The sequence below is a fragment of the Crinia signifera genome, chromosome 7 (assembly GCF_055691185.1).
Source record: "Crinia signifera chromosome 7, ASM5569118v1, whole genome shotgun sequence".
Taxonomy (NCBI): Eukaryota; Metazoa; Chordata; class Amphibia; order Anura; family Myobatrachidae; genus Crinia; species Crinia signifera.
Window position 1 is genome coordinate 122,881,663 of NC_139223.1, and position 20,508 is coordinate 122,902,170.

Consider the following 20,508-nt stretch of genomic DNA (forward strand, 5'->3'; position numbering starts at 1 on the left):
TTGGCATTTGTAAATGTGGAAACATATCAGAGCACCACAGTTTTAATATACCCATTCACCACCTCCATCTAGTTTGAATACTGACCTATGGAGTACCAGCATGGACTGAAGGAGATATATTACGGTAACTTAAAATAATGGCGTTTGTTTGCTGATCACATTAGTTCAAAGGATTATTGTGACAAAACCTCCACTGTTGCAGCATAGCAACCATAAATCTATCTGTCCTAACTGAACCATAGGCAGGGCCAGACTGGCCCACAGAGGTACAGGCTAAACCCCCAGTGGGCCCTGCTACCTGTGGGCCAACGCCAACCCCCTTTTTTAGGAACAGGTTCCACACTGTGCACTTAAATATTTATATTTATCAAAGGACCCAAACCATGCATTCTCCAATGGTCAGTAAAGCCTCTGTGGTAGCTAGATAGACCCCCTATAGAGGATGGCCACACCCATAAACAAGGATCCATTCTCCCAGTGGGCCCTTCATGCCCTAGTCCGACACTGGTCGCAGGTATCTTGTGACTTACCTGTCTCCTGCATTTATACACCAGGGGAAAATAGTAAGCAGAGAAGTACACGTGCACCAACAAAAGAGTATTAGCAAATGTATATATTTTATTAAGGGTATAGTGGTAGTCTGGACTCTGGACTATAGTTTTTGAAAGTATTAGCTTATTATATACTGAGTTATATATATATGTACACATTTGTTAAGTAAATGAAAGCATGTTGAGGGTTGTTAATACAACTGTGAGTAAATACCCTTGTTTTAAATGTAGCAAAATGAAAACTGCCTTTGTGTATGAAGAAAATGCACCTGTCTGGGTATTACAATATTTGAATCTATACTTCTTTTCCTTAATGCATCTACAGTATGTTTCTGTTAGCTAAGGCCCCCATCCACTAGTGCTATATGGGCACTTTTCATGCGGTTCTGATGCATTGTTGCAATGGATCGTATTAAAAGTTTCATATTGCATGTCCTTTTCTTACAATTGCAATGCTAGGAGCCTTCTTCTGTTCCTCGCATTATAATCACAGATCTTAGTGGCTGCCACAAGGATCTATTGGCTCCCGCAGCCATATATTGGGTCGCATATGATACAATGTATACAAAATGACTGCATATGAGGTATTGTATGTGATCCAGCTGCTCTGGAGCTGCCGGGTGAGTTCGAGGGGTAGGCATGTGGTACCTCTCACCATAGGCATGTGGTACCTCTCACCATAGGTGCCGATTCTGTGGGTGCTCAAGGGCCCGAGCACCCACAGGAATTAATGAGCACCCACATGCCTGTAACTCCAGAGGCCCAATGCCGGGCCACTGTATTTGCTTGTTGAGCCTTTCAACAGGCTTGAGCACCCACCAGCAAAAACATAAATCGGCACCTCTGCCTCTGCCTTTACTGCTCAACTCTTATATGGAACAGTAATGATGTTGTTTTGTATGTAGGGCAGAGAATAAAATCTGTTTCTGAGCATTATGTTTACGAGGTTTCGCCTGGTCACAAATGACTTTCCTAGAAAACTATAGCAACTGTCACTTTATGGTCAGGGATCGCTTCAGGGTCATAAATATGCTTCCAAATTCCCTTCCTTATGGGGGCGTTTGAGCTAAACAGCATAAACATCCGCACAGAGAATGGACTTTTATAGCTGCTTCTCAATGAAGCAGAATTCAATTATATTGTTAAAGTCAGCAAACAGTAAGTGGAAAATGCAATCAAGGAGCACAGAGCATGTTCACTGAGGTGTAAACACACTTATATACTATAAACAATGCAGACTATCTATCTATCTATCTATCTATCTATCTATCTATCATTCATATCTACCTATAAGAATTCTACCTATGGGGGTTATTCTGATTCACTCGGAAAGGAACAATCGCTCTCTAATGGACAAAACAATATGCACTACAGGCAGGGCTGATGTAACATGTGCAGAGAGAGTTAGATTTGGGTGTTTTATTGTTTCTATGCAGGGTAAATACTGGCTGCTTTATTTTTACACTGCAATATAGATATCAGTTTGAAGTACACCCCCCACCCAAATCTAACTCTCTCTGCACATGTTACATCAGCCCCACCTGCAGTGCATATGGTTTTGTCCAATAGAGAGTGATTGTGCCTTTCGGAGTGAATCAGAATAACCCCCTATATGAACATTAAAACTAATGGGGTTTACACACAGAGCCATTCCAGGGCATTTTCTAAGCGATTTAACCAGTTGCTTAGAAAATGCCCCTACATCGCTCCGTGTGAAGGTGCCATAGCAATAGCAATGCGCGACCCCGTGCGACGCTATCGCTAATCGATTAATATCCAGCATGATGGATAAATATAGCTAATCACTGGTCAGGGTCAGTGTTCTCACTGGCCCCAACAGATCGTTCAGCACACAATGCTAACACATCGCTGTGTGCTGAGGGAAGTTGCAAAGCATGCTGAGCAATCTAGCATTGATCATAACACTTAGCAAATCTCCCCATGTGTAGGCCACCACCCTCCTCTAAGGAGACATACCTCCAGGCAAGATCGCATTTTAATGGTATCTTGGACCAATATGCTGCTCTCCAAACCTTTAATAGGAATTATCAATTCTATAAACATGGCCACAAATCTGGATGACTTTTATCAAATTTAATAAGTAACCATAATACGCCTGCATGTGTTCCCTTAAGAACCCTACTGGCAATCTAGTTAAAAAAGGACACGATATTGCAGATATATTTTGTGATTTTTACAAGGACCTCTATTCCACACCAAACATTGGTGAGTAGGGAACAGGAATTCTGGAATAGTGTATCCCTCCCCTCTATTGCACAGGTACAATCCGATATGCTCTTAGCCACTATTACCCCGGAAGTAGTCATTTCAGGGATCAAAAACGTAAAATCGCACAAAGCTGTTGACACTGACGGGTACTCTGGGGAAGTTTTCAAATTATTCTGAAACAAAATAATACCCCCTTTGGTTTCCTTTTAACGACATCTTACTTTATTATAACCCCAATTTAGTTCTGCTCTTATTTATTTATTTATAGTTTCTTATATAGGGCAGCATATTCCGTTGCGCTTTACAACTTATTAAAGTACTGCCCAAACCAGGCCGTTATCCCTTACTTGCAGCATCCCATCGGCCCATCTGATATTAAAAGTTGATTATAAATTATTTATCAAAATTACAGACTTAAGGAGCCCATACACGGTCCGTTGTGTAGGGCTCCGTTCTGTACTATGCGATGCGCGCTCCCGCGCATCACATAGTACGGTACAAAAAGTATGTGCTGCACATACTTTTTGTACTAGGTACACATCGGAACGGATCGCAGTGCATGCACACTGCATGCACTAGGGATGCGATCCGATGTGTACTTTAAAAGTACAGAACGGACCGAAAAAACGGACCGTGTATGGGGGGCATTAAAGTCATCTTGCCCCAAATTATTGCTCATCAGACTGGTTTTATAATTTATCATTTTATTATCACAGACAGGCTGGCACTCTACTCCTAATATACGTAAGGTGATCTTTGTGATACAGTGAGCCGCACTTATACCTGGACGTATTTCCCAAGCCATTTTATAAAAAGCGTTCAACCTTGTCACATGGGATCACCTTTATTACACTTTATCCAAATGTGGCTTCCCTGCCCATTTCGTATTACGCAGATCCTCTTTCGATAAATTCCCCTCTACTCAGGGGTCCAGCAGCGGTTATTTGTCTTCCACGTTTTGGGTTCATAGGGGTACCTGACATGGGTGTCCTCTATCTCCTCTCAATTTTGCTGTAGCATTAGAAACCTTAAAGGTTAACAATGGCAATGTCGACATTGAGTTTTTTATGTTTTTTTTACCCAAAGTGTAATGCCATCAAAGTGTACTGTGTCCCATCACTGCACTCGCCGGACTTCAGGCACGGTGCCTTGCTGCCACTATTGTCCCTCCATGCTCTAGTGGATGGTAGGGCATGAAATACCGCCTGTCGGTTCAACAGAAAACGTGAAAAACCATGCTGACCTTTTGACTCTCGACCATACCATTGTCAACCTAATGCTTGTGTCAACCTTCCAACCCTGTCGACCTTAGACATGTCAATCTATTCCATTTGTCGACCTAAGCCATGTCGACATTCAGTGGTCGACCCAATGCATGTCAATCTAATATGGGTCGACCTAATGCACGTATACCCTGTAGGGCCTGTGGAGCTCTGTTTATATCTGATTCTATAAACTCCATCCCTCCTATCATTTCGTTATTAATCAACTTAGGATGCTTCCCAGGATGTAAACTGAATCTCCATATATCAGAATTAGTACCAGTAGCTAAAATCTCCAGTAATGATCTACAAGATCCAGCCCATTTCTGTATCTCCCCTTCCCAATGTAATTATCTTGGTATTTTGGGCCTGATTCTGGTTTACTTGCAAAAGCACGTTCTATCTCTAATGGACAAAACTAAGTGCACTGCAGGTGGGGCAGATGTAACATGTGCAGAGAGAGTTAGATTTGGGTGGGGGTTTTACTGCAAACTGATATCTATATTGCTGTGTAAAAATAAAGCAGTCAGTATTTTGCCTGCACAGCAGTGGTGTAACTAAGTCTCCACAGCCCTCGCGGTGGGGGGGAGCCGACGCCACAGGGACGCATGGACATAGAGCCAGAGGCAACAATCCCCCTGTCTGAGCTGCAGCCGCCAATTCCTCTGTGTGTGGACAATCAGTGTCCCGACAGCTGCATCATGACCCCCGGCTTCCTGCTGCCGCTGCGCTGTCACTTGTGGATGATACTTCCCTTCTCGTCCAGCCAGCTGAACACCGTGCCCCCCCCTTTCCTCCGCCAACCCCCGCCATGGGAATTAACTAACCACTGCACTGGTCTGAGACGGATGCAGAGGCGGAACTACCATTGGTGCAGCAGGTGCATTGCACCAGGGCCCCTGAAGACTAAGGGGCCCACTTCTGCAACCCACTGTTGTGTGGCATATTGTGAACTTGGGTTGGAGTGGAAGAGGAGGGCCCAAAAATGTCATTTTGCACCTGGGCCAACCACTCATAAGTTCCAGCACTGGACGGATGGGAGGGAGTCCGATGCCTCCGGCCATACTCCACCTCCTTACTTCTGCGGCGCGTCACACTGAAGTCATTGCAGTTTCTCTTCTCCCGGGCCCACTATACTGCGCTTCCTGGGCCAGTGGAGAAGGAGGGAGGGAATGGATGCAGTGCATTGAGGAGAATTCTGCCTGACCAGCTTCATTGAGATAGAGTTGAGACTGTCAGTGCAGGTTAGTAATGACTATGCGCACTGTCGTGGCTTCTCCCTCCTACTGCTCTGTCTTGTTTGGCCACCAGTCAATGGTTACTTTGTCTAATGTAGACATATATGGAGCTGACTGGATATGTGCAAAATTGTTCTACCACATCCAAATGCTTCCCATTGGCTTATCACTTCCAGATATAAAAACATATACAAAATGATTTACATAATTTTTATGGAAAAGAGGCCACCCTGCATTGCTGCTGCAAAATTGCAATTGCCCTGATCTAAAGGAGGAGCAGGGTTACCTGATATAATTACATTTACTATATATTAGTGATTGAATCTAATTTCCAGCCCTTGAAACGCGCGTGGTCTCTTTGTACAGGAAATTGGGTGCCTACATTAAGACGCTCGATTCCACCACAAAATCAAAACTATTTAAAGTTTTTGATGCCACATCCTGGCATTTATATAGCTTACTAAGAAAGGAAAATTTAGAAACTACTTTTATATAATGAGCTTTGCTATATAGACACACTGCTATATGGCACCCTGAACAGATATTGTTGATCAAATGTTTTTCTATAGCTATGCTACTGCAGACTTGCCTACCCTCCTGGAATGGCCGAAAGGCTCCCAAAAATCGAGTCCAACTCCCGGCCCCCAGAGAAGGTGGGCAAGTCTCCCGCTTACTGCCCAGAGCCCCCGCACACCCCTTCCCCACTGATTCAATTACCGGAATTTGCGGGTTTACGGAGAGGGGCTTAAATGCTATGAGTAGCGGCATTTCACATCATTTAACCCCTTCAGTGGTAATCCTGAGAATTTTCTGGTTATGCTTCAGTGCCCAAACTGGTAAGCCCGGAAAATTCTCGGGATTGCCACTGCTTAGCGCCGGGCTGCGCCGCTGAGGTGATCATTGAAATCCGCTAGCTTCAGCAGCCCGGCTCCCTCTGCTCGGCCGCGCCTCCTCCTCTCCACACCCCACCCCCAACCAGCTGTAGTGTTACAGTCTGCAGCACCGGGTTGTGACACGCCGGGATGCCGAGGGCAGAGGCGGATTGCCAGGGGCAGGGTCGGGCAACAGCTGACATAGTGCTCAGCGGCGCTGCCCGGCCCTGGTCGACAGCACTACCCCCTAAAAAACTTGCCCAGTGGGGAGTGCTCCCTAAAAAGTTAAGCCCGCCCCCTCTCTGCGCCCCGACAATAAAAGTAGGCATGTATGGCTACTGGCAATGTTTGCCATATATTACATGATGTATATTTCTACATTTGTAAGACCAATGTGACCCTATCACTGTTGTCTTTTAAGGTTCAAGTTTTAAAGGCCTACATACTGTATGCTATGCAATTTGGGCCCGATTTTACCCGATTCCGGTGGATAGGGCTGAGAAATCAGGTGAAATAGGCTCAAATCTCATGTGTACGACATCCAATCCAATGAGCGGTCCTGTGCGCATCAGAGTTGGAGGTCGGATGTGCTGCATGGAGTCCGAGTCTGACCACCTCCAGGTGGCGGGGAACAGGATTGCATGCAATACATCACATGCAGGAAGACCACTCAAGGGGGAACGGATATGACTTCTACCCTTGGAGAAGTCGCATAGTGTTACTTTTGGCTACTGATTTCTTGTTTGTATTAAAATAATAAACAGTATTTTTTTTAAGTGCCCACCATTTGTGGGTTGACCATTTGTCACCTCAACCTTTTAAATCTGTCGACCTTTTGTACTTGTCGATCTTAAGCACCGTCGACAGTTTCATACCTACTAACTGCCTCATTTACAGCTAGACAGTCTGACACTTTTCCGCTGTCCCACCCTCGGGTTGCAGTGCCCCACGGGTTGGGGCAGGGCCACCTTAATGTCATTGTGGGCCCTAGGCAAAGCAATGCACTGAAGCCCCTACTTATGTTAAAGAAATCAAAAACTCCAACAGACTCTCTCCACCTGCTATCAGCCATCCAGCTATAAGCATCATTAACTGTTTGGCTGCAGGCCAGTAGAGAATGTTTCCTGGCAGCTCTTACTGTGTGTAATTCACACAAAGCAGCTGGGCAGCAATCTCTAACAGCCTCACATGGAACTCCAGAGGCCCCTGCTTGAAGGCCTGTAGAATTGTGTGGCCCTAGGGCAGCTGGACAGTAAGCCCATTAAGATGGCCCTGGTTGAGGAGACAGTTGGGGGAGCCAGTAATCATCACTGCAGTCGGTGGGCAGCATTTGCTGAGCTGGGGAGAGAGTCTGTGCTGCGGCAGCAGCCTGTCATCTCAGTCCCCACTCCCTGCAATGGAAGAGGAGGGAGCGGGCCCATGTAAAAAGTACCCCTCTCGCCGCCACTGGGCACAGGCAGCGGCTCCTCCTATCCTCCTCTCTTGGTAAGTGCTGTATAGTATGTGAAGTGCGTGGTTCACAGGTACAGAAAATCCCTTCACAGCATGTTATTGTTTATTACACAAAACTACAGTTGTGTTTTGAAATAAGGGGGCTATTCAGACTCGTCAAATTTGCTACCCCATCCAATGTTTGGGGTTTGCTCAAATATGCGCATGTGCAAATCCCTGGAGCAAACACACTCGCTGGGGCGCTCACTCAAGAGTGGGTGGAAAGAGGGTGGGCATGAAGTGGAAGCAGGGGAACACCCAGTAATTTATGGATGCACCAATAGCAAGCGATCCTGCTTGGGGCAAGTGGCTGATGTCTGTGCCCCCCCACTAATTGGTCGAGAAGCATAGACAATAAAAGTCAGTCCAGGCTGACCTTTCATCCACTCACATGCTACTGCAGGGATTTGGGGGGGGGGGGGGGGGGGGAGTGGTGGGGCGGCGTTTACCTGCTCGAGCAGGTCTAAATCAGTGCCAAAGTTGGGAGGTACAGTTTTTTGCAGCTGCTAATTGATCAGCTTTCTGTAGGCAGAATACATTTACATAACACATCATTACTGTGCTGTTCCTTATATTTATAATTGTGTTAACAACATTTGAAACAATTATGCAATTAAGTATTGCAACAAATATATGTAATGTGATGTTTTCTGTCCCATGTTTTCCCAATGTACAATGGCTTTCGGACCTAGATATAATTCTTGCAGATATTCCTCTTACACTATTAAATTACCTCTATGCATTGTCTTGTCTTCTGTGAGGGGAGCTGTGGTCTCTCCGCTGAATTTTTCTCATGCTCATGGGATCAGCTCCCTCAAAGGGAGAAGAAAACAAGACAGGCATATTCTGCTGCTTACATAGTAACATAGGCCTTCACTCAGACCTAATCGCACAGCCGTGAATGAATGTACGGGACAGTACGGATGGTGTAATTGTTAGCATTACTGCCTCAGCCTTTTTGGAAAATAAAGAAATACTTTGAAATTAAAAGGAGCATCTTGAAAGAAACCTTTATATGAGGAGACACATCCAGTTGGTGTAAGCATTCGTGTGAGCACTCATTGTGGTTTATCTGTGTGTGGCATATGTGGATAGCCTAAAGAAACCGTTATATGTTTTCCTAATTCTGAATGAATGTAAGCTTTATGTAAGCAAGTTTTCAAGTCTACACTGAGGTGACCCCATAAGATCAATAAGACAACACTACCCAGAGGGGAAAGATCTATATCCCTATTCTCAGAATATTTTATCCTAGACCTACTACACCAGCGGTTCTCAAACTGTGGGTCCTGACCCCAAAGTGGGTCCCCACCTGCTTAGCATGGGGTCGCATCTCCATGTTGCTGACCATCAGGCTGATGACTTTTCTAAACTCAGTCAGTGATTCAAGGAGTCTGAACAATCTGTTGAATTGTCTGTTATATCAGACTTCTCACATCACTGTGTGCCTCCACAATGCTGCCATGTATGTGCTGTCTGCGGACTACACATGTGATGTGAAGACCTTCTGCATCAACTTGCTGGGGTCCCGTAAATATTATTATTGTCTGATGGGGTCCCAGAGCAAGATTGTTGAGGACCGCTGTACTACACTATATATATTTTTTTCTTTTTCCTCCCTTTATGAACTACTTTGGAGGAATAAAGAATTAAAAAGGAAAAAAAAACACGCAAAGGAGAACTTTACCAGGAGGAGACTATTACATTTTTGGATTCCCGGTGATAAGAGTGCCATTAAAGGGCCATCTTGTTTGTGTTTTGTGTCTCTAGTACACTCTTACTGGATTAATGCTGCAGTTGTTATGCACAACCTAGAGAAATGTATTGTTCGCTACAGCTCTCAGAGTCGCTGATTTGTGTTGAAAGTCTGTTGCCATTTGCTTATAGGCATTGCTTGTACAAGGTTTTTTGGGACCATAAGCAACATTTCAGCATACCACTCCCTCTACCCACACACCAATACCATCTTTCCAGATGCCTCTCTCAGGGTCATCTTTAATTGTAATAGTCAGTCTCAGGGCGCACCCAGAATCTGTAGCTCCTAGGCAGCTGCCTAAAGATTCCTAACTGTAGAGGTGGCCTTGCTTATATAATCAGTATCTGCTGCTGTTAACCTTAATGGAAATAAAGGTAAGAGCAGGAGATGCCAATACAGGGAAGAGAGGACACAACACAGTCTAAACAGGAACAGGACAATGCTAACACAAAACCAATTCAGCCGACTGATACAAGACACAACTTGACCAAACCTAGGATACAGTATGATATCATAGAAACAGCAGCATGCCAATGACAACATACAACTATTTATTTCTTTTTAACTATTATTACTTACTTTTGTTCATCAATAATAATACTGGAGAAAGAAAGTTATACATTGAGCTGATTTTTACAAATGACAATATTAATTTTACTATTAATATTGTTATTGTATAATGCAGTAAACGAATTAAAGCTCCATAGACTTATTTGAGCACACACATCAGGCCAGCAGCACTAAAACAGGTGAAACCTATAAGCACAATAGATGCCCAGGAGTACCAGAACCAATGAAAATAAAGGGTATTCCTAGGTGCCCATCTGATGTTCACTGATGTTCAAATTTTCTCATATGGAGCATTACCAAAAAATGGAAGAAAAAACACAATAGTGAAGTACTGTAAAATTCTCTGGTTTTTCTTAATCCAAAACAGGGTATCCAATATATGATATAGACCCGTACCATTTACGTTGGTCTACAATGTGTAGACAGAAATCGCAATAGGGAGAGACAATGACATCACCCAGGCAACCAGATCACAATTTCCACAGGAGTATCAATATGTAAGAAAAAACTGATAAGAATGCAATACAGTTTTTATTTAAAATACAATTAAAAAGAAATCGATAACATTGCAGCAGGACTCACTGAACGGAGTGGTCCACAAATGAGTTGGTAGACAAATGGGCATAAGATTTTTAACAAATATCAGGTGTCCCTGGTCTGTCCATTAGTCCACCTGGATCGAATCCTGTTTCTCACAAGTAGCCAAATAAGCCAACCGGTTTCAACAGATACTTCTATCTTTTTCAAGGCTTGATAAAAAGGTGTTCCTTTCCTCTTATTTACACCACACTTTCAAATAATTAAGACACTCCTAATACTAGATATGGATTCCACTATCTATTAAAAATATTAATTTCATGTTCCCCAAACCGGATCCATTTGTCCTTTGTTTAACTATCTCTCCCGCCAAAAACACGGGCACATGTGAGCTTCCTCCGTTCACTCGCGGCTCCTGTGAGTGTCACTTCCGGTGGACAAATGGACAGACCAGGGACGCCTGATATTTGTGAAAAATCTTATGCCCATTTGTCTACAAACTCATTTGTGTCTTCCGATAACAGCTGTCCTTTGTGATGCAGCTCCGGTGCTGGACTTCTGCGTCTGAGACCCGGGAGTCCCTCTTCACATGCGCAGAGTGAAAACCTGGTTGTGGGGCATACTGGGAGGGATCCGTAATAACAGGATTTTTACCACATTTTCATTTTAGAGCATCCTGACCAGTACCTTTACAGGAAGACAACATTTCATATAAAAGGATAATCATAATATGGTCTATTCTGGAGGAAAATACAGACCACATTATGACAGGTATGATGGGTCACATACTGGTAATGAGGTGTAATTAAAGCAGGCTTAATATTTAACCTCACTTTAGAAAACTGCTCATGTACAATATAAAGCCTTGATAGGTAACATGTAGCAATATACGGAGACATAAAGAAACTGCTGCGTGTTCATTAGGAGGGTAAATACAGTTTCTAGGTATCCATAAGAATGCTGTTTCCGATATGACCCATTTGCTAACAGATTTAGTACTTATAAAAGAAAAACAAATATGGAATAGGAAATCTGTTCTTTTATATTTTAAGCAAATTGTTTTCTGCCTGAAAGATAATAAGCAGATTGTGGAAAACAATGGAGACACGAACCGCAACACAGGTGTCCTACGGCAAGCTCACGGAGGACAGAAACCTTACGTGGAGCATAAGGGCAAAGCTGTTTGCGATTTAACCAGTGTGTCTGAACTACAGTTTTTGCCTCTTTGCCAGTGATTAGGAACAAATGATAGGTTGTCATGTGTTCTCTTCAATTATTATATTTTAATTCTAACCAGCCAGATCTGGTAGATGATCTGCCAAATAATTGTACAGCATATGCCCAGTTTAATACTGGGTACACACTTTTACTACCAATCTGCTGATTAGGTGAGCGATTTTGCTACTCCAGTTGATGTTTGGAGTTTCCGCATGGGTGAATAAGTGGTCCCATGAGACCATGTTGAATGCCTTTTCTGCATCTAAAGGGTCATCCTCACCCTAGGCAAAAAAATAATACTTTCCAATTGGATAGTCTGCTCCCAATCATGGCTGCGGTTACAGCTAATGCTCCTGTAACAGTACAGAATACAGCATACACCAACTCATGACTTCATGGCTGCCCCATTGGAGATTTTGCTCTAAGACAGCCCCAAAAATCATCTCTGTACTCCCATGATACTTGTCTCGGAATGTTCCCTCAAGCTACGTAGACCTTCCACTACTGGATAATCGAACTAACCCAAAATGCTCAAGCACTATTATATCCTATGTGTTATGTACAGAAACTCCCCATGTTACTCATACCTATTATTATTACATTTCCACACATGACAGTCACTTCATTTACCCATGCCACTTAAATGTATTATGTCAAATAATCCTTTTATTTACACCATCCCTCCTTATGTCACAAGACTTCACCATATGTTACACGGGGGAGATATTGGGTGACGGGGAGGCTGAGAGTGTCAGGTTGTGACAGAAGGAGGAGGATGGTGGCAGGGGGGAGCAGAGGTTACAGCAAGTGGTGGTGGGTTAAAGGGTGACAGGAGGATCAGAGGATGAATGAGGGAGGCAGTGATTGATAGGGATAGGCAGTGGGTGAGACAGACAGTAGGTCACTGCGAGTGGAGGCAATGGGTGGCATAAGGTAACACTAAGCTCTGTGTTAAAGTCTTCTATGTTGAATGTGTAGGTCTGCATCTGGTTTGATACGCATGAATATCATATTTGCCTACTCCCTCAATCTACGGAAGAGCTGCCAGATATCCCTCATCCCACCTTCTTCCTAGTGAAGCGGCCACAATAAGAAGATTAGCGGTTTCCTCAGAAGAGAGCGGTTTTATCTTCTGAGGAAACCGCTGTAAAAGCCAATAGCGGTGAAACGCATCAAGAGGCCTGGGCATTATCTCCTTTCCGTGGGAACCTTCTCCTGACTCTAACAGAGATTATCGGCACCTGTGCGCCAGCTCTAAAACATCGCATCAACCACTTTGTTGTACTGATCCTCCCGGCGAGTCCACACAGAAGGCGGCTGTGCGCTGCACAGTTTCAACGGGCGGATGGCACGCTCCCTACATCGAGCTGCACAGTTTCAACGGGCGGATGGCACGCTCCCTACATCGAGCAGAGACAGATAGCTCGCTCCCTGCCCAAATACCAACTACGGTGCGTCATTTGGCAGCGGCAGCCAGCAGGTGAGCTTGAGCTCCTCTCACATAACTACTGCCTGTCCGGATAATTAGCTCTATAGGTATGGTCACAAAATTATAAAAATCTTGATAACACTGCCTGAGCTCCACTTATAATATGCCTGTCGACCCAAAAGGATATATGACTGCCATCTTTTAATTGGATCATTAAGGGACATTGCTACTAATGTGTGGCTGTCTATTGTCACAATTAAACCAAAGCACTGGACACTGTGCAATATCCAGATAACGGGTTAAGGTTCACAAATGACACACGGAGAGTGAAAGTGCATTTATGTTTTAATTATGTACAAGTTTTATTATCTGATTTAATTTAATTGATTGTGTAATAAATGTGTAATTGGAATTGATAATTATTAAGGAATAAAACCTTTTATTGTATCCAGTCTAGTGGCGCTCTCTTACAAATAATATTTATGTGCAAGAGTATATATACACATAGATAATTATTGTCCATACTTTGGTCCAAACCAGCAATTTTCCAGATTGCTATTGGGAGCAGCCTATTTCCATAATCATCCATCAGCCTTAATTGGCGGAGAGTATTATAATATTATTTTAATATAACCTAATTTGCGCCCGATTCCTTGTTTTTTGTTTTAATTTGTAATATAGTCATGATTGTACAAGTGTGTAAACACCATTAGACTTGAGTGGCAGTGTAGGGGGCAGAGTATCAATTTATTAGATATACAGTGTCTAGGTTGACAGTCAAAAGGTCGACAACTAGTGATCAACAGTCAAAAGGACGACATGGTCAAAAGGTCAACAAAGGTCGACTTTTTTTTGTAAAGAAACAGTTTTTTCATACTTTGGGGGCGATTCTCTAAGACAGAAATGTGGTAAAAAACCCGTTATCAGGTTTTTACCGCAGTTCTGTTATGCTCTATCCCTCCTCCGCAGTGGCAGCGCTGCGGAGGGAATCACCAGCAAAAGCTGGCGATTCCCTGCAGAAGCCTATGAGCTTCTTACCGCAGCGCTGTTTGAGGGATCCGTCACGGATCCCTCCCAGCATGCCCTGCGGCCGGCGCGCCACTCTGCGCATGCGCAGATGGACTCCCGGGTCACAGACCCGGAAGTCCAGTGCCGGTGCCGCATCGCAAGGGACAGCTCGTATCGCAAGAGCTGTCCCTTGCGTTAATAACCGCATATGTTAGAGCATATGCCGTTATGAATAATGTGGTGGCCAGCGAAGGGGGGGCGAACAGGGCTGCGGATGTTACAACAGCCCGCCCTTTACCATTGACGTAGGTATAGAGTTAGATTATAATATGCAAGCCATGTGAGGGGACATAGTACACCTATATGGTGTCCATGTCTACCTATGTCGACATATACAAAAAAGAAAAACTAATGTCAACCTTTTGATTGTTGACCTTTTGACCCTTGACCTTTTAACAGTAGACCTTTTGACCCTTTTTACTGTCGACCAATAGTTGTCGACCATTTGACTGTAGACCTAGATACTGTAGATCTAATATACCAGGGGGCAGACACGCAGAGGAGCAGCTGCAGCAAGTCCAATTAATCCCTCCCTTCATGTGGCACTGTACCTCCACCAGCATGGTGAGTCAGGGCTCTGCCGGCAATGGCGATGTTACGGTCAGAGTCAGCACTGGGGTGGACACAGTGCAGTTCCATGGTGCCCGCAGGTGTTTGCGGTGTGTTCAGGAACGGGGCGGAACTGTGTTCTGGCAGTTCAAATTTGAGGCGGAACCAGTTTCGCCTGCGCCAACCTATCGTCAGCGATTTTATAGGCAGCCATTTTAGGGAGGACACAGATTATCAGGAGGACAGCCCTGCTTCTGCTGCACCGCCTGTACTGTCTGCCCACAACATTTACTCAGTTGCAGACTGCGGGCTGAGGCTGTGTGAGTGAGTCTCTCACAAACACTTGTGTGGTGTAGGAAGTGTCTGTCCCACCTCCGCCAGCCAACCCACCTTGCCTGGCTCTGTACACTGCTGCAACGCTGCTTGTTTACTCAAGCCAACTATCTAGCTTCTCTGCTGCTGCGCCGCCCACTAGCGGCACTGCCGGCAACATTAATGATGTGGTAGTGGGTAGGTGGCACTAAAAAGATAATTATTTATTTGTTCTGCCCTGCCTCCTCCATTGGCGGTGGCGGGAAAGATGACGACATTGCTCATCCTGTTGTGAATAGAGGAGCAGCCTTGAGTAGCTTTGCCTATAATAAGGGAAGGGATGGCAGATAACTATCAGGTGATTAATCACAGTCAGTCATCAAACAGCAGTGGGAAATGTGTTATGGGTATTGTGCTATTCCTGTGCTAATGTTGTGGGCATTATGTAATGGGCATGATGATAATACTGTTCTATTCATAGGGTACAATGCTATTACTCTAGGCATTACATGTGACAGGCACTGTGGTGGGCATTATTTGTGTAAGGAACATTACTAGTTTGGTGGGCATATCTGTGTAAGAGGCGCTACTAATGTTGTGGGCATTATGTCTGTAGGGGCATTTTGTGTATAAGCGGCGCTACTGCTGTGGTGGGCCTAGTATGTAAGAGGAACTTTGGGGTTTTAATTTAAGTTAGAGCTACTACTATACCTGATTTTTATTTGTATACTTTTTCTATTTCTAGTGCATTGTATGAAATCGAATATTAAATTTTTTAATATTTCATTTTTGTCTGTATCTATAAATGTCATAATTATTAACATAGACTGGCTTTAATCTACCCCTCAAATCCAAGCGCTTCCTTTTACTTTGTTCTTTTGTTCTCTTTGTTAGGATTGGTGATCCTAAAAAGTTAGCAGCTGGATTTTAAGGGGTCTGTGAAAATATATTTTGTCATTAGCGCTACTATCCCTCTTTTTCCTACTACTGTACTCCACCACCTCTCCAAGACCACTTAAAGCACTGGGTTTGTTCTGCTTGAGGCACATTCCTTGTATTGCAGATGAGGAGGGAGAAAAGTCACTGTGTCTCGTCAGCTGTTTGGACCTACAGTATGTGGAGCGACTACTTGCTGCAGCACCAGTATTTTTATAATCTTTGCTCTATACCCAGACTGTGGCTGTCAGCACGATATGCTGTATGAGAGAGGCAGCACAAAAACAAATGAGGTGGGGGGGAGAAAACATCTATCTTGCCTCTGGGCAAATATGGTAAAGTTATGCCACTGTAACCATACATATAGAATAAGATTCTTCGAAACAACTCCAACCCACATAACAGGGAAGTAGTGCTGTGCTGCTACCTATACATAGAGTAAGAGGGTTAAATATATCTCCAACCTACAAAACAAGAGAAGTGGTGCTGTGTAGTTACCCATACATAGAGTAAGAGGCTTACATAAAACCCCAACCTATAGAACAAGAGAAGTGGCGCTGTGCAGGTACCCATACATAGAATAAGAGGCTTACATAAAACCCCAACCTATAGAACAAGAGAAGTGGCGCTGTGCAGGTACCCATACATAGAGTAAGAGGCTTACATAAAACCCCAACCTATAGAACAAGAGAAGTGGCACTGTGCAGCTACCCATACATAGAGTAAGAGACTTACATAAAACCCCAACCTATAGAACAAGAGAAGTGGCACTGTGCAGCTACCCATACATAGAGTAAGAGGCTTACATAAAACCCCAACCTATAGAACAAGAGAAGTGGCACTGTGCAGCTACCCATACATAGAGTAAGAGGCTTACATAAAACCCCAACCTATAGAACAAGAGCAGTGGCACTGTGCAGCTACCCATATATAGAGTAAGAGGCTTACATAAAACCCCAACCTATAGAACAAGAGAAGTGGCACTGTGCAGCTACCCATACATAGAGTAAGAGACTTACATAAAACCCCAACCTATAGAACGAGAGAAGTGGCACTGTGCAGCTACCCATACATAGAGTAAGAGGCTTACATAAAACCCCAACCTATAGAACAAGAGAAGTGGCACTGTGCAGCTACCCATACATAGAGTAAGAGGCTTACATAAAACCCCAACCTATAGAACAAGAGCAGTGGCACTGTGCAGCTACCCATATATAGAGTAAGAGGCTTACATAAAACCCCAACCTATAGAACAAGAGAAGTGGCGCTGTGCAGCTACCCATACATAGAGTAAGAGGCTTACATAAAACCCCAACCTATAGAACAAGAGAAGTGGCACTGTGCAGCTACCCATACATAGAGTAAGAGACTTACATAAAACCCCAACCTATAGAACAAGAGAAGTGGCACTGTGCAGCTACCCATACATAGAGTAAGAGGCTTACATAAAACCCCAACCTATAGAACAAGAGAAGTGGCACTGTGCAGCTACCCATACATAGAGTAAGAGGCTTACATAAAACCCCAACCTATAGAACAAGAGCAGTGGCACTGTGCAGCTACCCATATATAGAGTAAGAGGCTTACATAAAACCCCAACCTATAGAACAAGAGAAGTGGCGCTGTGCAGCTACCCATACATAGAGTAAGAGGCTTACATAAAACTCCAACCTACAGAACAAGAGAAGTGGTGCGATCCATCAGGGGAATTTAAGAGAGGCATAGGCCCATGTGCAACTTCCTCCATAAGGGCCCTCTCCTCTCTGCCAGGAGTATAGCGGAGTACAGTAGAGCCTGAGCACTAGAGCGCGCATACACTAGATCGCATGGGAAGATCTCCGGAAAAATGGCGCGGCGGACATGTTTACAGCACAGCGGCAGCACTGCTGCAGCTGTCCTGGAGCTCCGAAGGATAAGTATTAAGAGGGAGGAAGATTCAGGGGAAATGTGAGGAAGAATTACTTCACAGAAAGAGTAGTAGATAAGTGGAATAGCCTACCATCAAAGGTGGTAGACGCAAATACAGTAGTACAATTTAAACATGCTTGGGATAAGCATATTGATATCCTTACCAAAAAATAAGGATCAAATTTGAGGTAACATGTTTAAAAAAGGGGCAGACTAGATGGGCCAAGTGGTTCTTATCTGCCGTCAAATTCTATAAAAAAAATGGGTTCAGCGTGTGCAGTGGCGTAGCTAGAAATGTTTCTCCCCCTTGCCAATAAAATTCCAGCGTCCACACCCCCCAGAAGGGGCGAAGCGATGGACTACAAGCGCCGCTGGCTGATCTGACAGGCGACTGAAGCAGCACTGAGTGCTGAGTTGGTCCCACTCCATGCATATCTCATGAGCGGGGACCCACATTTAATATGCACTGCACTGGGTCCCCGCTCATTAGATATCTACAGGGTGGGACCAGATCAGCGCTCACCGCTGCCTGGGTCGCCTGTCAGTTCAGCCAGCGGCGCCCACTACAGACCACATTGGTTCCACGGTACTTGTGTATACAATGAAAAATCGGGTCTGGGGGTGCCATTTAACATGGGACTCAATTGGAAATCGTGTCGCATCGCATGCCATTGTAATGGCATGCGATGGACCCGATTTCAGCCTTTTCCCGAGCTGAGTATACAATTTTAAAATCGGGTCACATCGCATGCCATTACAATGGCATGCGATGCGACGCGATTTCCCATTGAGTCCCATGTTAAATGGCACCCCCAGACCCGATTTTTCATTGTATACCCACCCTGATAAGTAATAAATATGTAAAATGCCCCCACATTGTTAATGCCCCCCCCTCCACTATCAACGCCAACCCGAAGCGTGGCGAGCGGCGGCGGTACGCATCCTCCGACCTTTTCATACCCCCATTATCCACATCGGAGTTGATTTTATAAAGTGTGGCAAGCGCAGCGAGCCACCGAGCTCAAAGCGTGGCGAGCGCAGCGATCCCCCCGAGGGGACGCGCATTACTTCACAGGTATTCGCGTCCGCTCTCCACGCTTCGGGCTCGGTGGCTCGCTGCGCTCGCCACACTTTATAAAATCAACTCCACACCGACGTGGATAGTGGGGGTATGAAAAGGTTGGAGGACACGTACCGCCGCCCCTCGCGGGCTCGCTGCGCTTGCCACGCTTCGGGTTGGCGTTCATAGTGGGGTGGCGTTAACAATGAGGGGGCATTTCACATACTCATGACCCATGAGGGTGGGTATACAATTAAAAATCGGGTCTGGGGGGGGGAATTAACATGGTAATAAGGCATCTGGATGCCTGTACAATTAGATTGGGTAAAATCGCGTTGAATCGCATCGCATGCGATCATATTGCATGTGATGCGACGCAATTTTTCCTCGTACAATGCCCTGCGATGGAAATCGGGAACGCCGTGATAATACACAAATACCGGTGCCGCTCCCCCAAGCTGCCGCTGGGTCTGCCACATATGTGGCTATGCCACTGAGCGTGTGCAGTATGGGCCTACTGGGACACTACACCAATTATAAATATGCCCCTTCTATCCATAAATAAAACATACAAATAGATACCAATAATACTGCATCCGTCACACAGAACAACTTTTTAAATTATCCATGCATTGAATAGATCCTGAAAATTACACATACACAATAAGACACACTGACTGTATAAACATGGTGTAGTTGTATAAATGTCTTATATATAATATATATAGCATAATAACAGATAATAAGAATAATGCAGAGTGCATAGAACAACTGGTGCTAATCATTTGTATGAACAGACAGACAGATACATCCGGCATACAAAACAAGTGTTACTGTCTAGTTGTTTATACACATTATATTTATACTGCAAAACAAGGAACGTGGATTTCTACATTCTGTTTGTACCATTACATCTGTACCATGCAGAGGACCATACACAGACAATATGGAAAGAAATTCTCTGTACAGAAGTACAACTAGATAATAATTAGTCAATATTACAGATCAGAAATAAAGTCCTATTATATGCAGCTGATAAAGGGTGTTTGCAGTATTGTGCCACAGGTATGCAAGTGGTGGGCAAGCACACAGTTTTTGTGAACCACCCAGGGCGTCACGCAGTCTCTCTGGCAGTACCTGTGTAAGGTGGTATGGGTGATGGATCCAGGTAGATCTTGACAGCTCAGGTCCCTCAGGAATTCTCACGTCTGTGTGACTGAGGCAGGCAGAGATCCCTTCTCTATGTTGAGAGTGAAGGGAAGTGCTGCTGCATGTTCCTGTACCCGCAGCCTCCTCATGACCCTCCCTCCCTCCCTGTGACAGTCACTAACACAAGCAAACCGCATCCTAACCAAGTGGACTTCTGCTAAGGAAATCCCACAGCAGGGCAGAGTTACAGCTACAAGTAGGTTTAAGCTACTATTAATTCTGGTGTCATTTTATAAAGTGTATTATTAAATATATGCCCATCCAAAACATTCTGGTGCCAGAGGCGTAACTAGAACTTTGTGGGCCCCATAGC

The 20,508-nt window shown here is 44.5% G+C and overlaps 1 protein-coding gene across 1 annotated transcript in view; it reads right to left on the reverse strand.

The window, feature by feature from the left end:
• The window catches only part of GPBAR1 (G protein-coupled bile acid receptor 1), a 29,807-nt gene extending 9,547 nt beyond the window's left edge, over positions 1-20,260 (reverse strand). The window contains exon 1 of the mRNA XM_083153698.1: positions 20,124-20,260. The gene's annotated coding sequence lies outside the window, so the exon portion shown is untranslated. The remainder of the gene's footprint in view (positions 1-20,123) is intronic.
• Between the last annotated feature and the right edge of the window lie 248 nt (positions 20,261-20,508).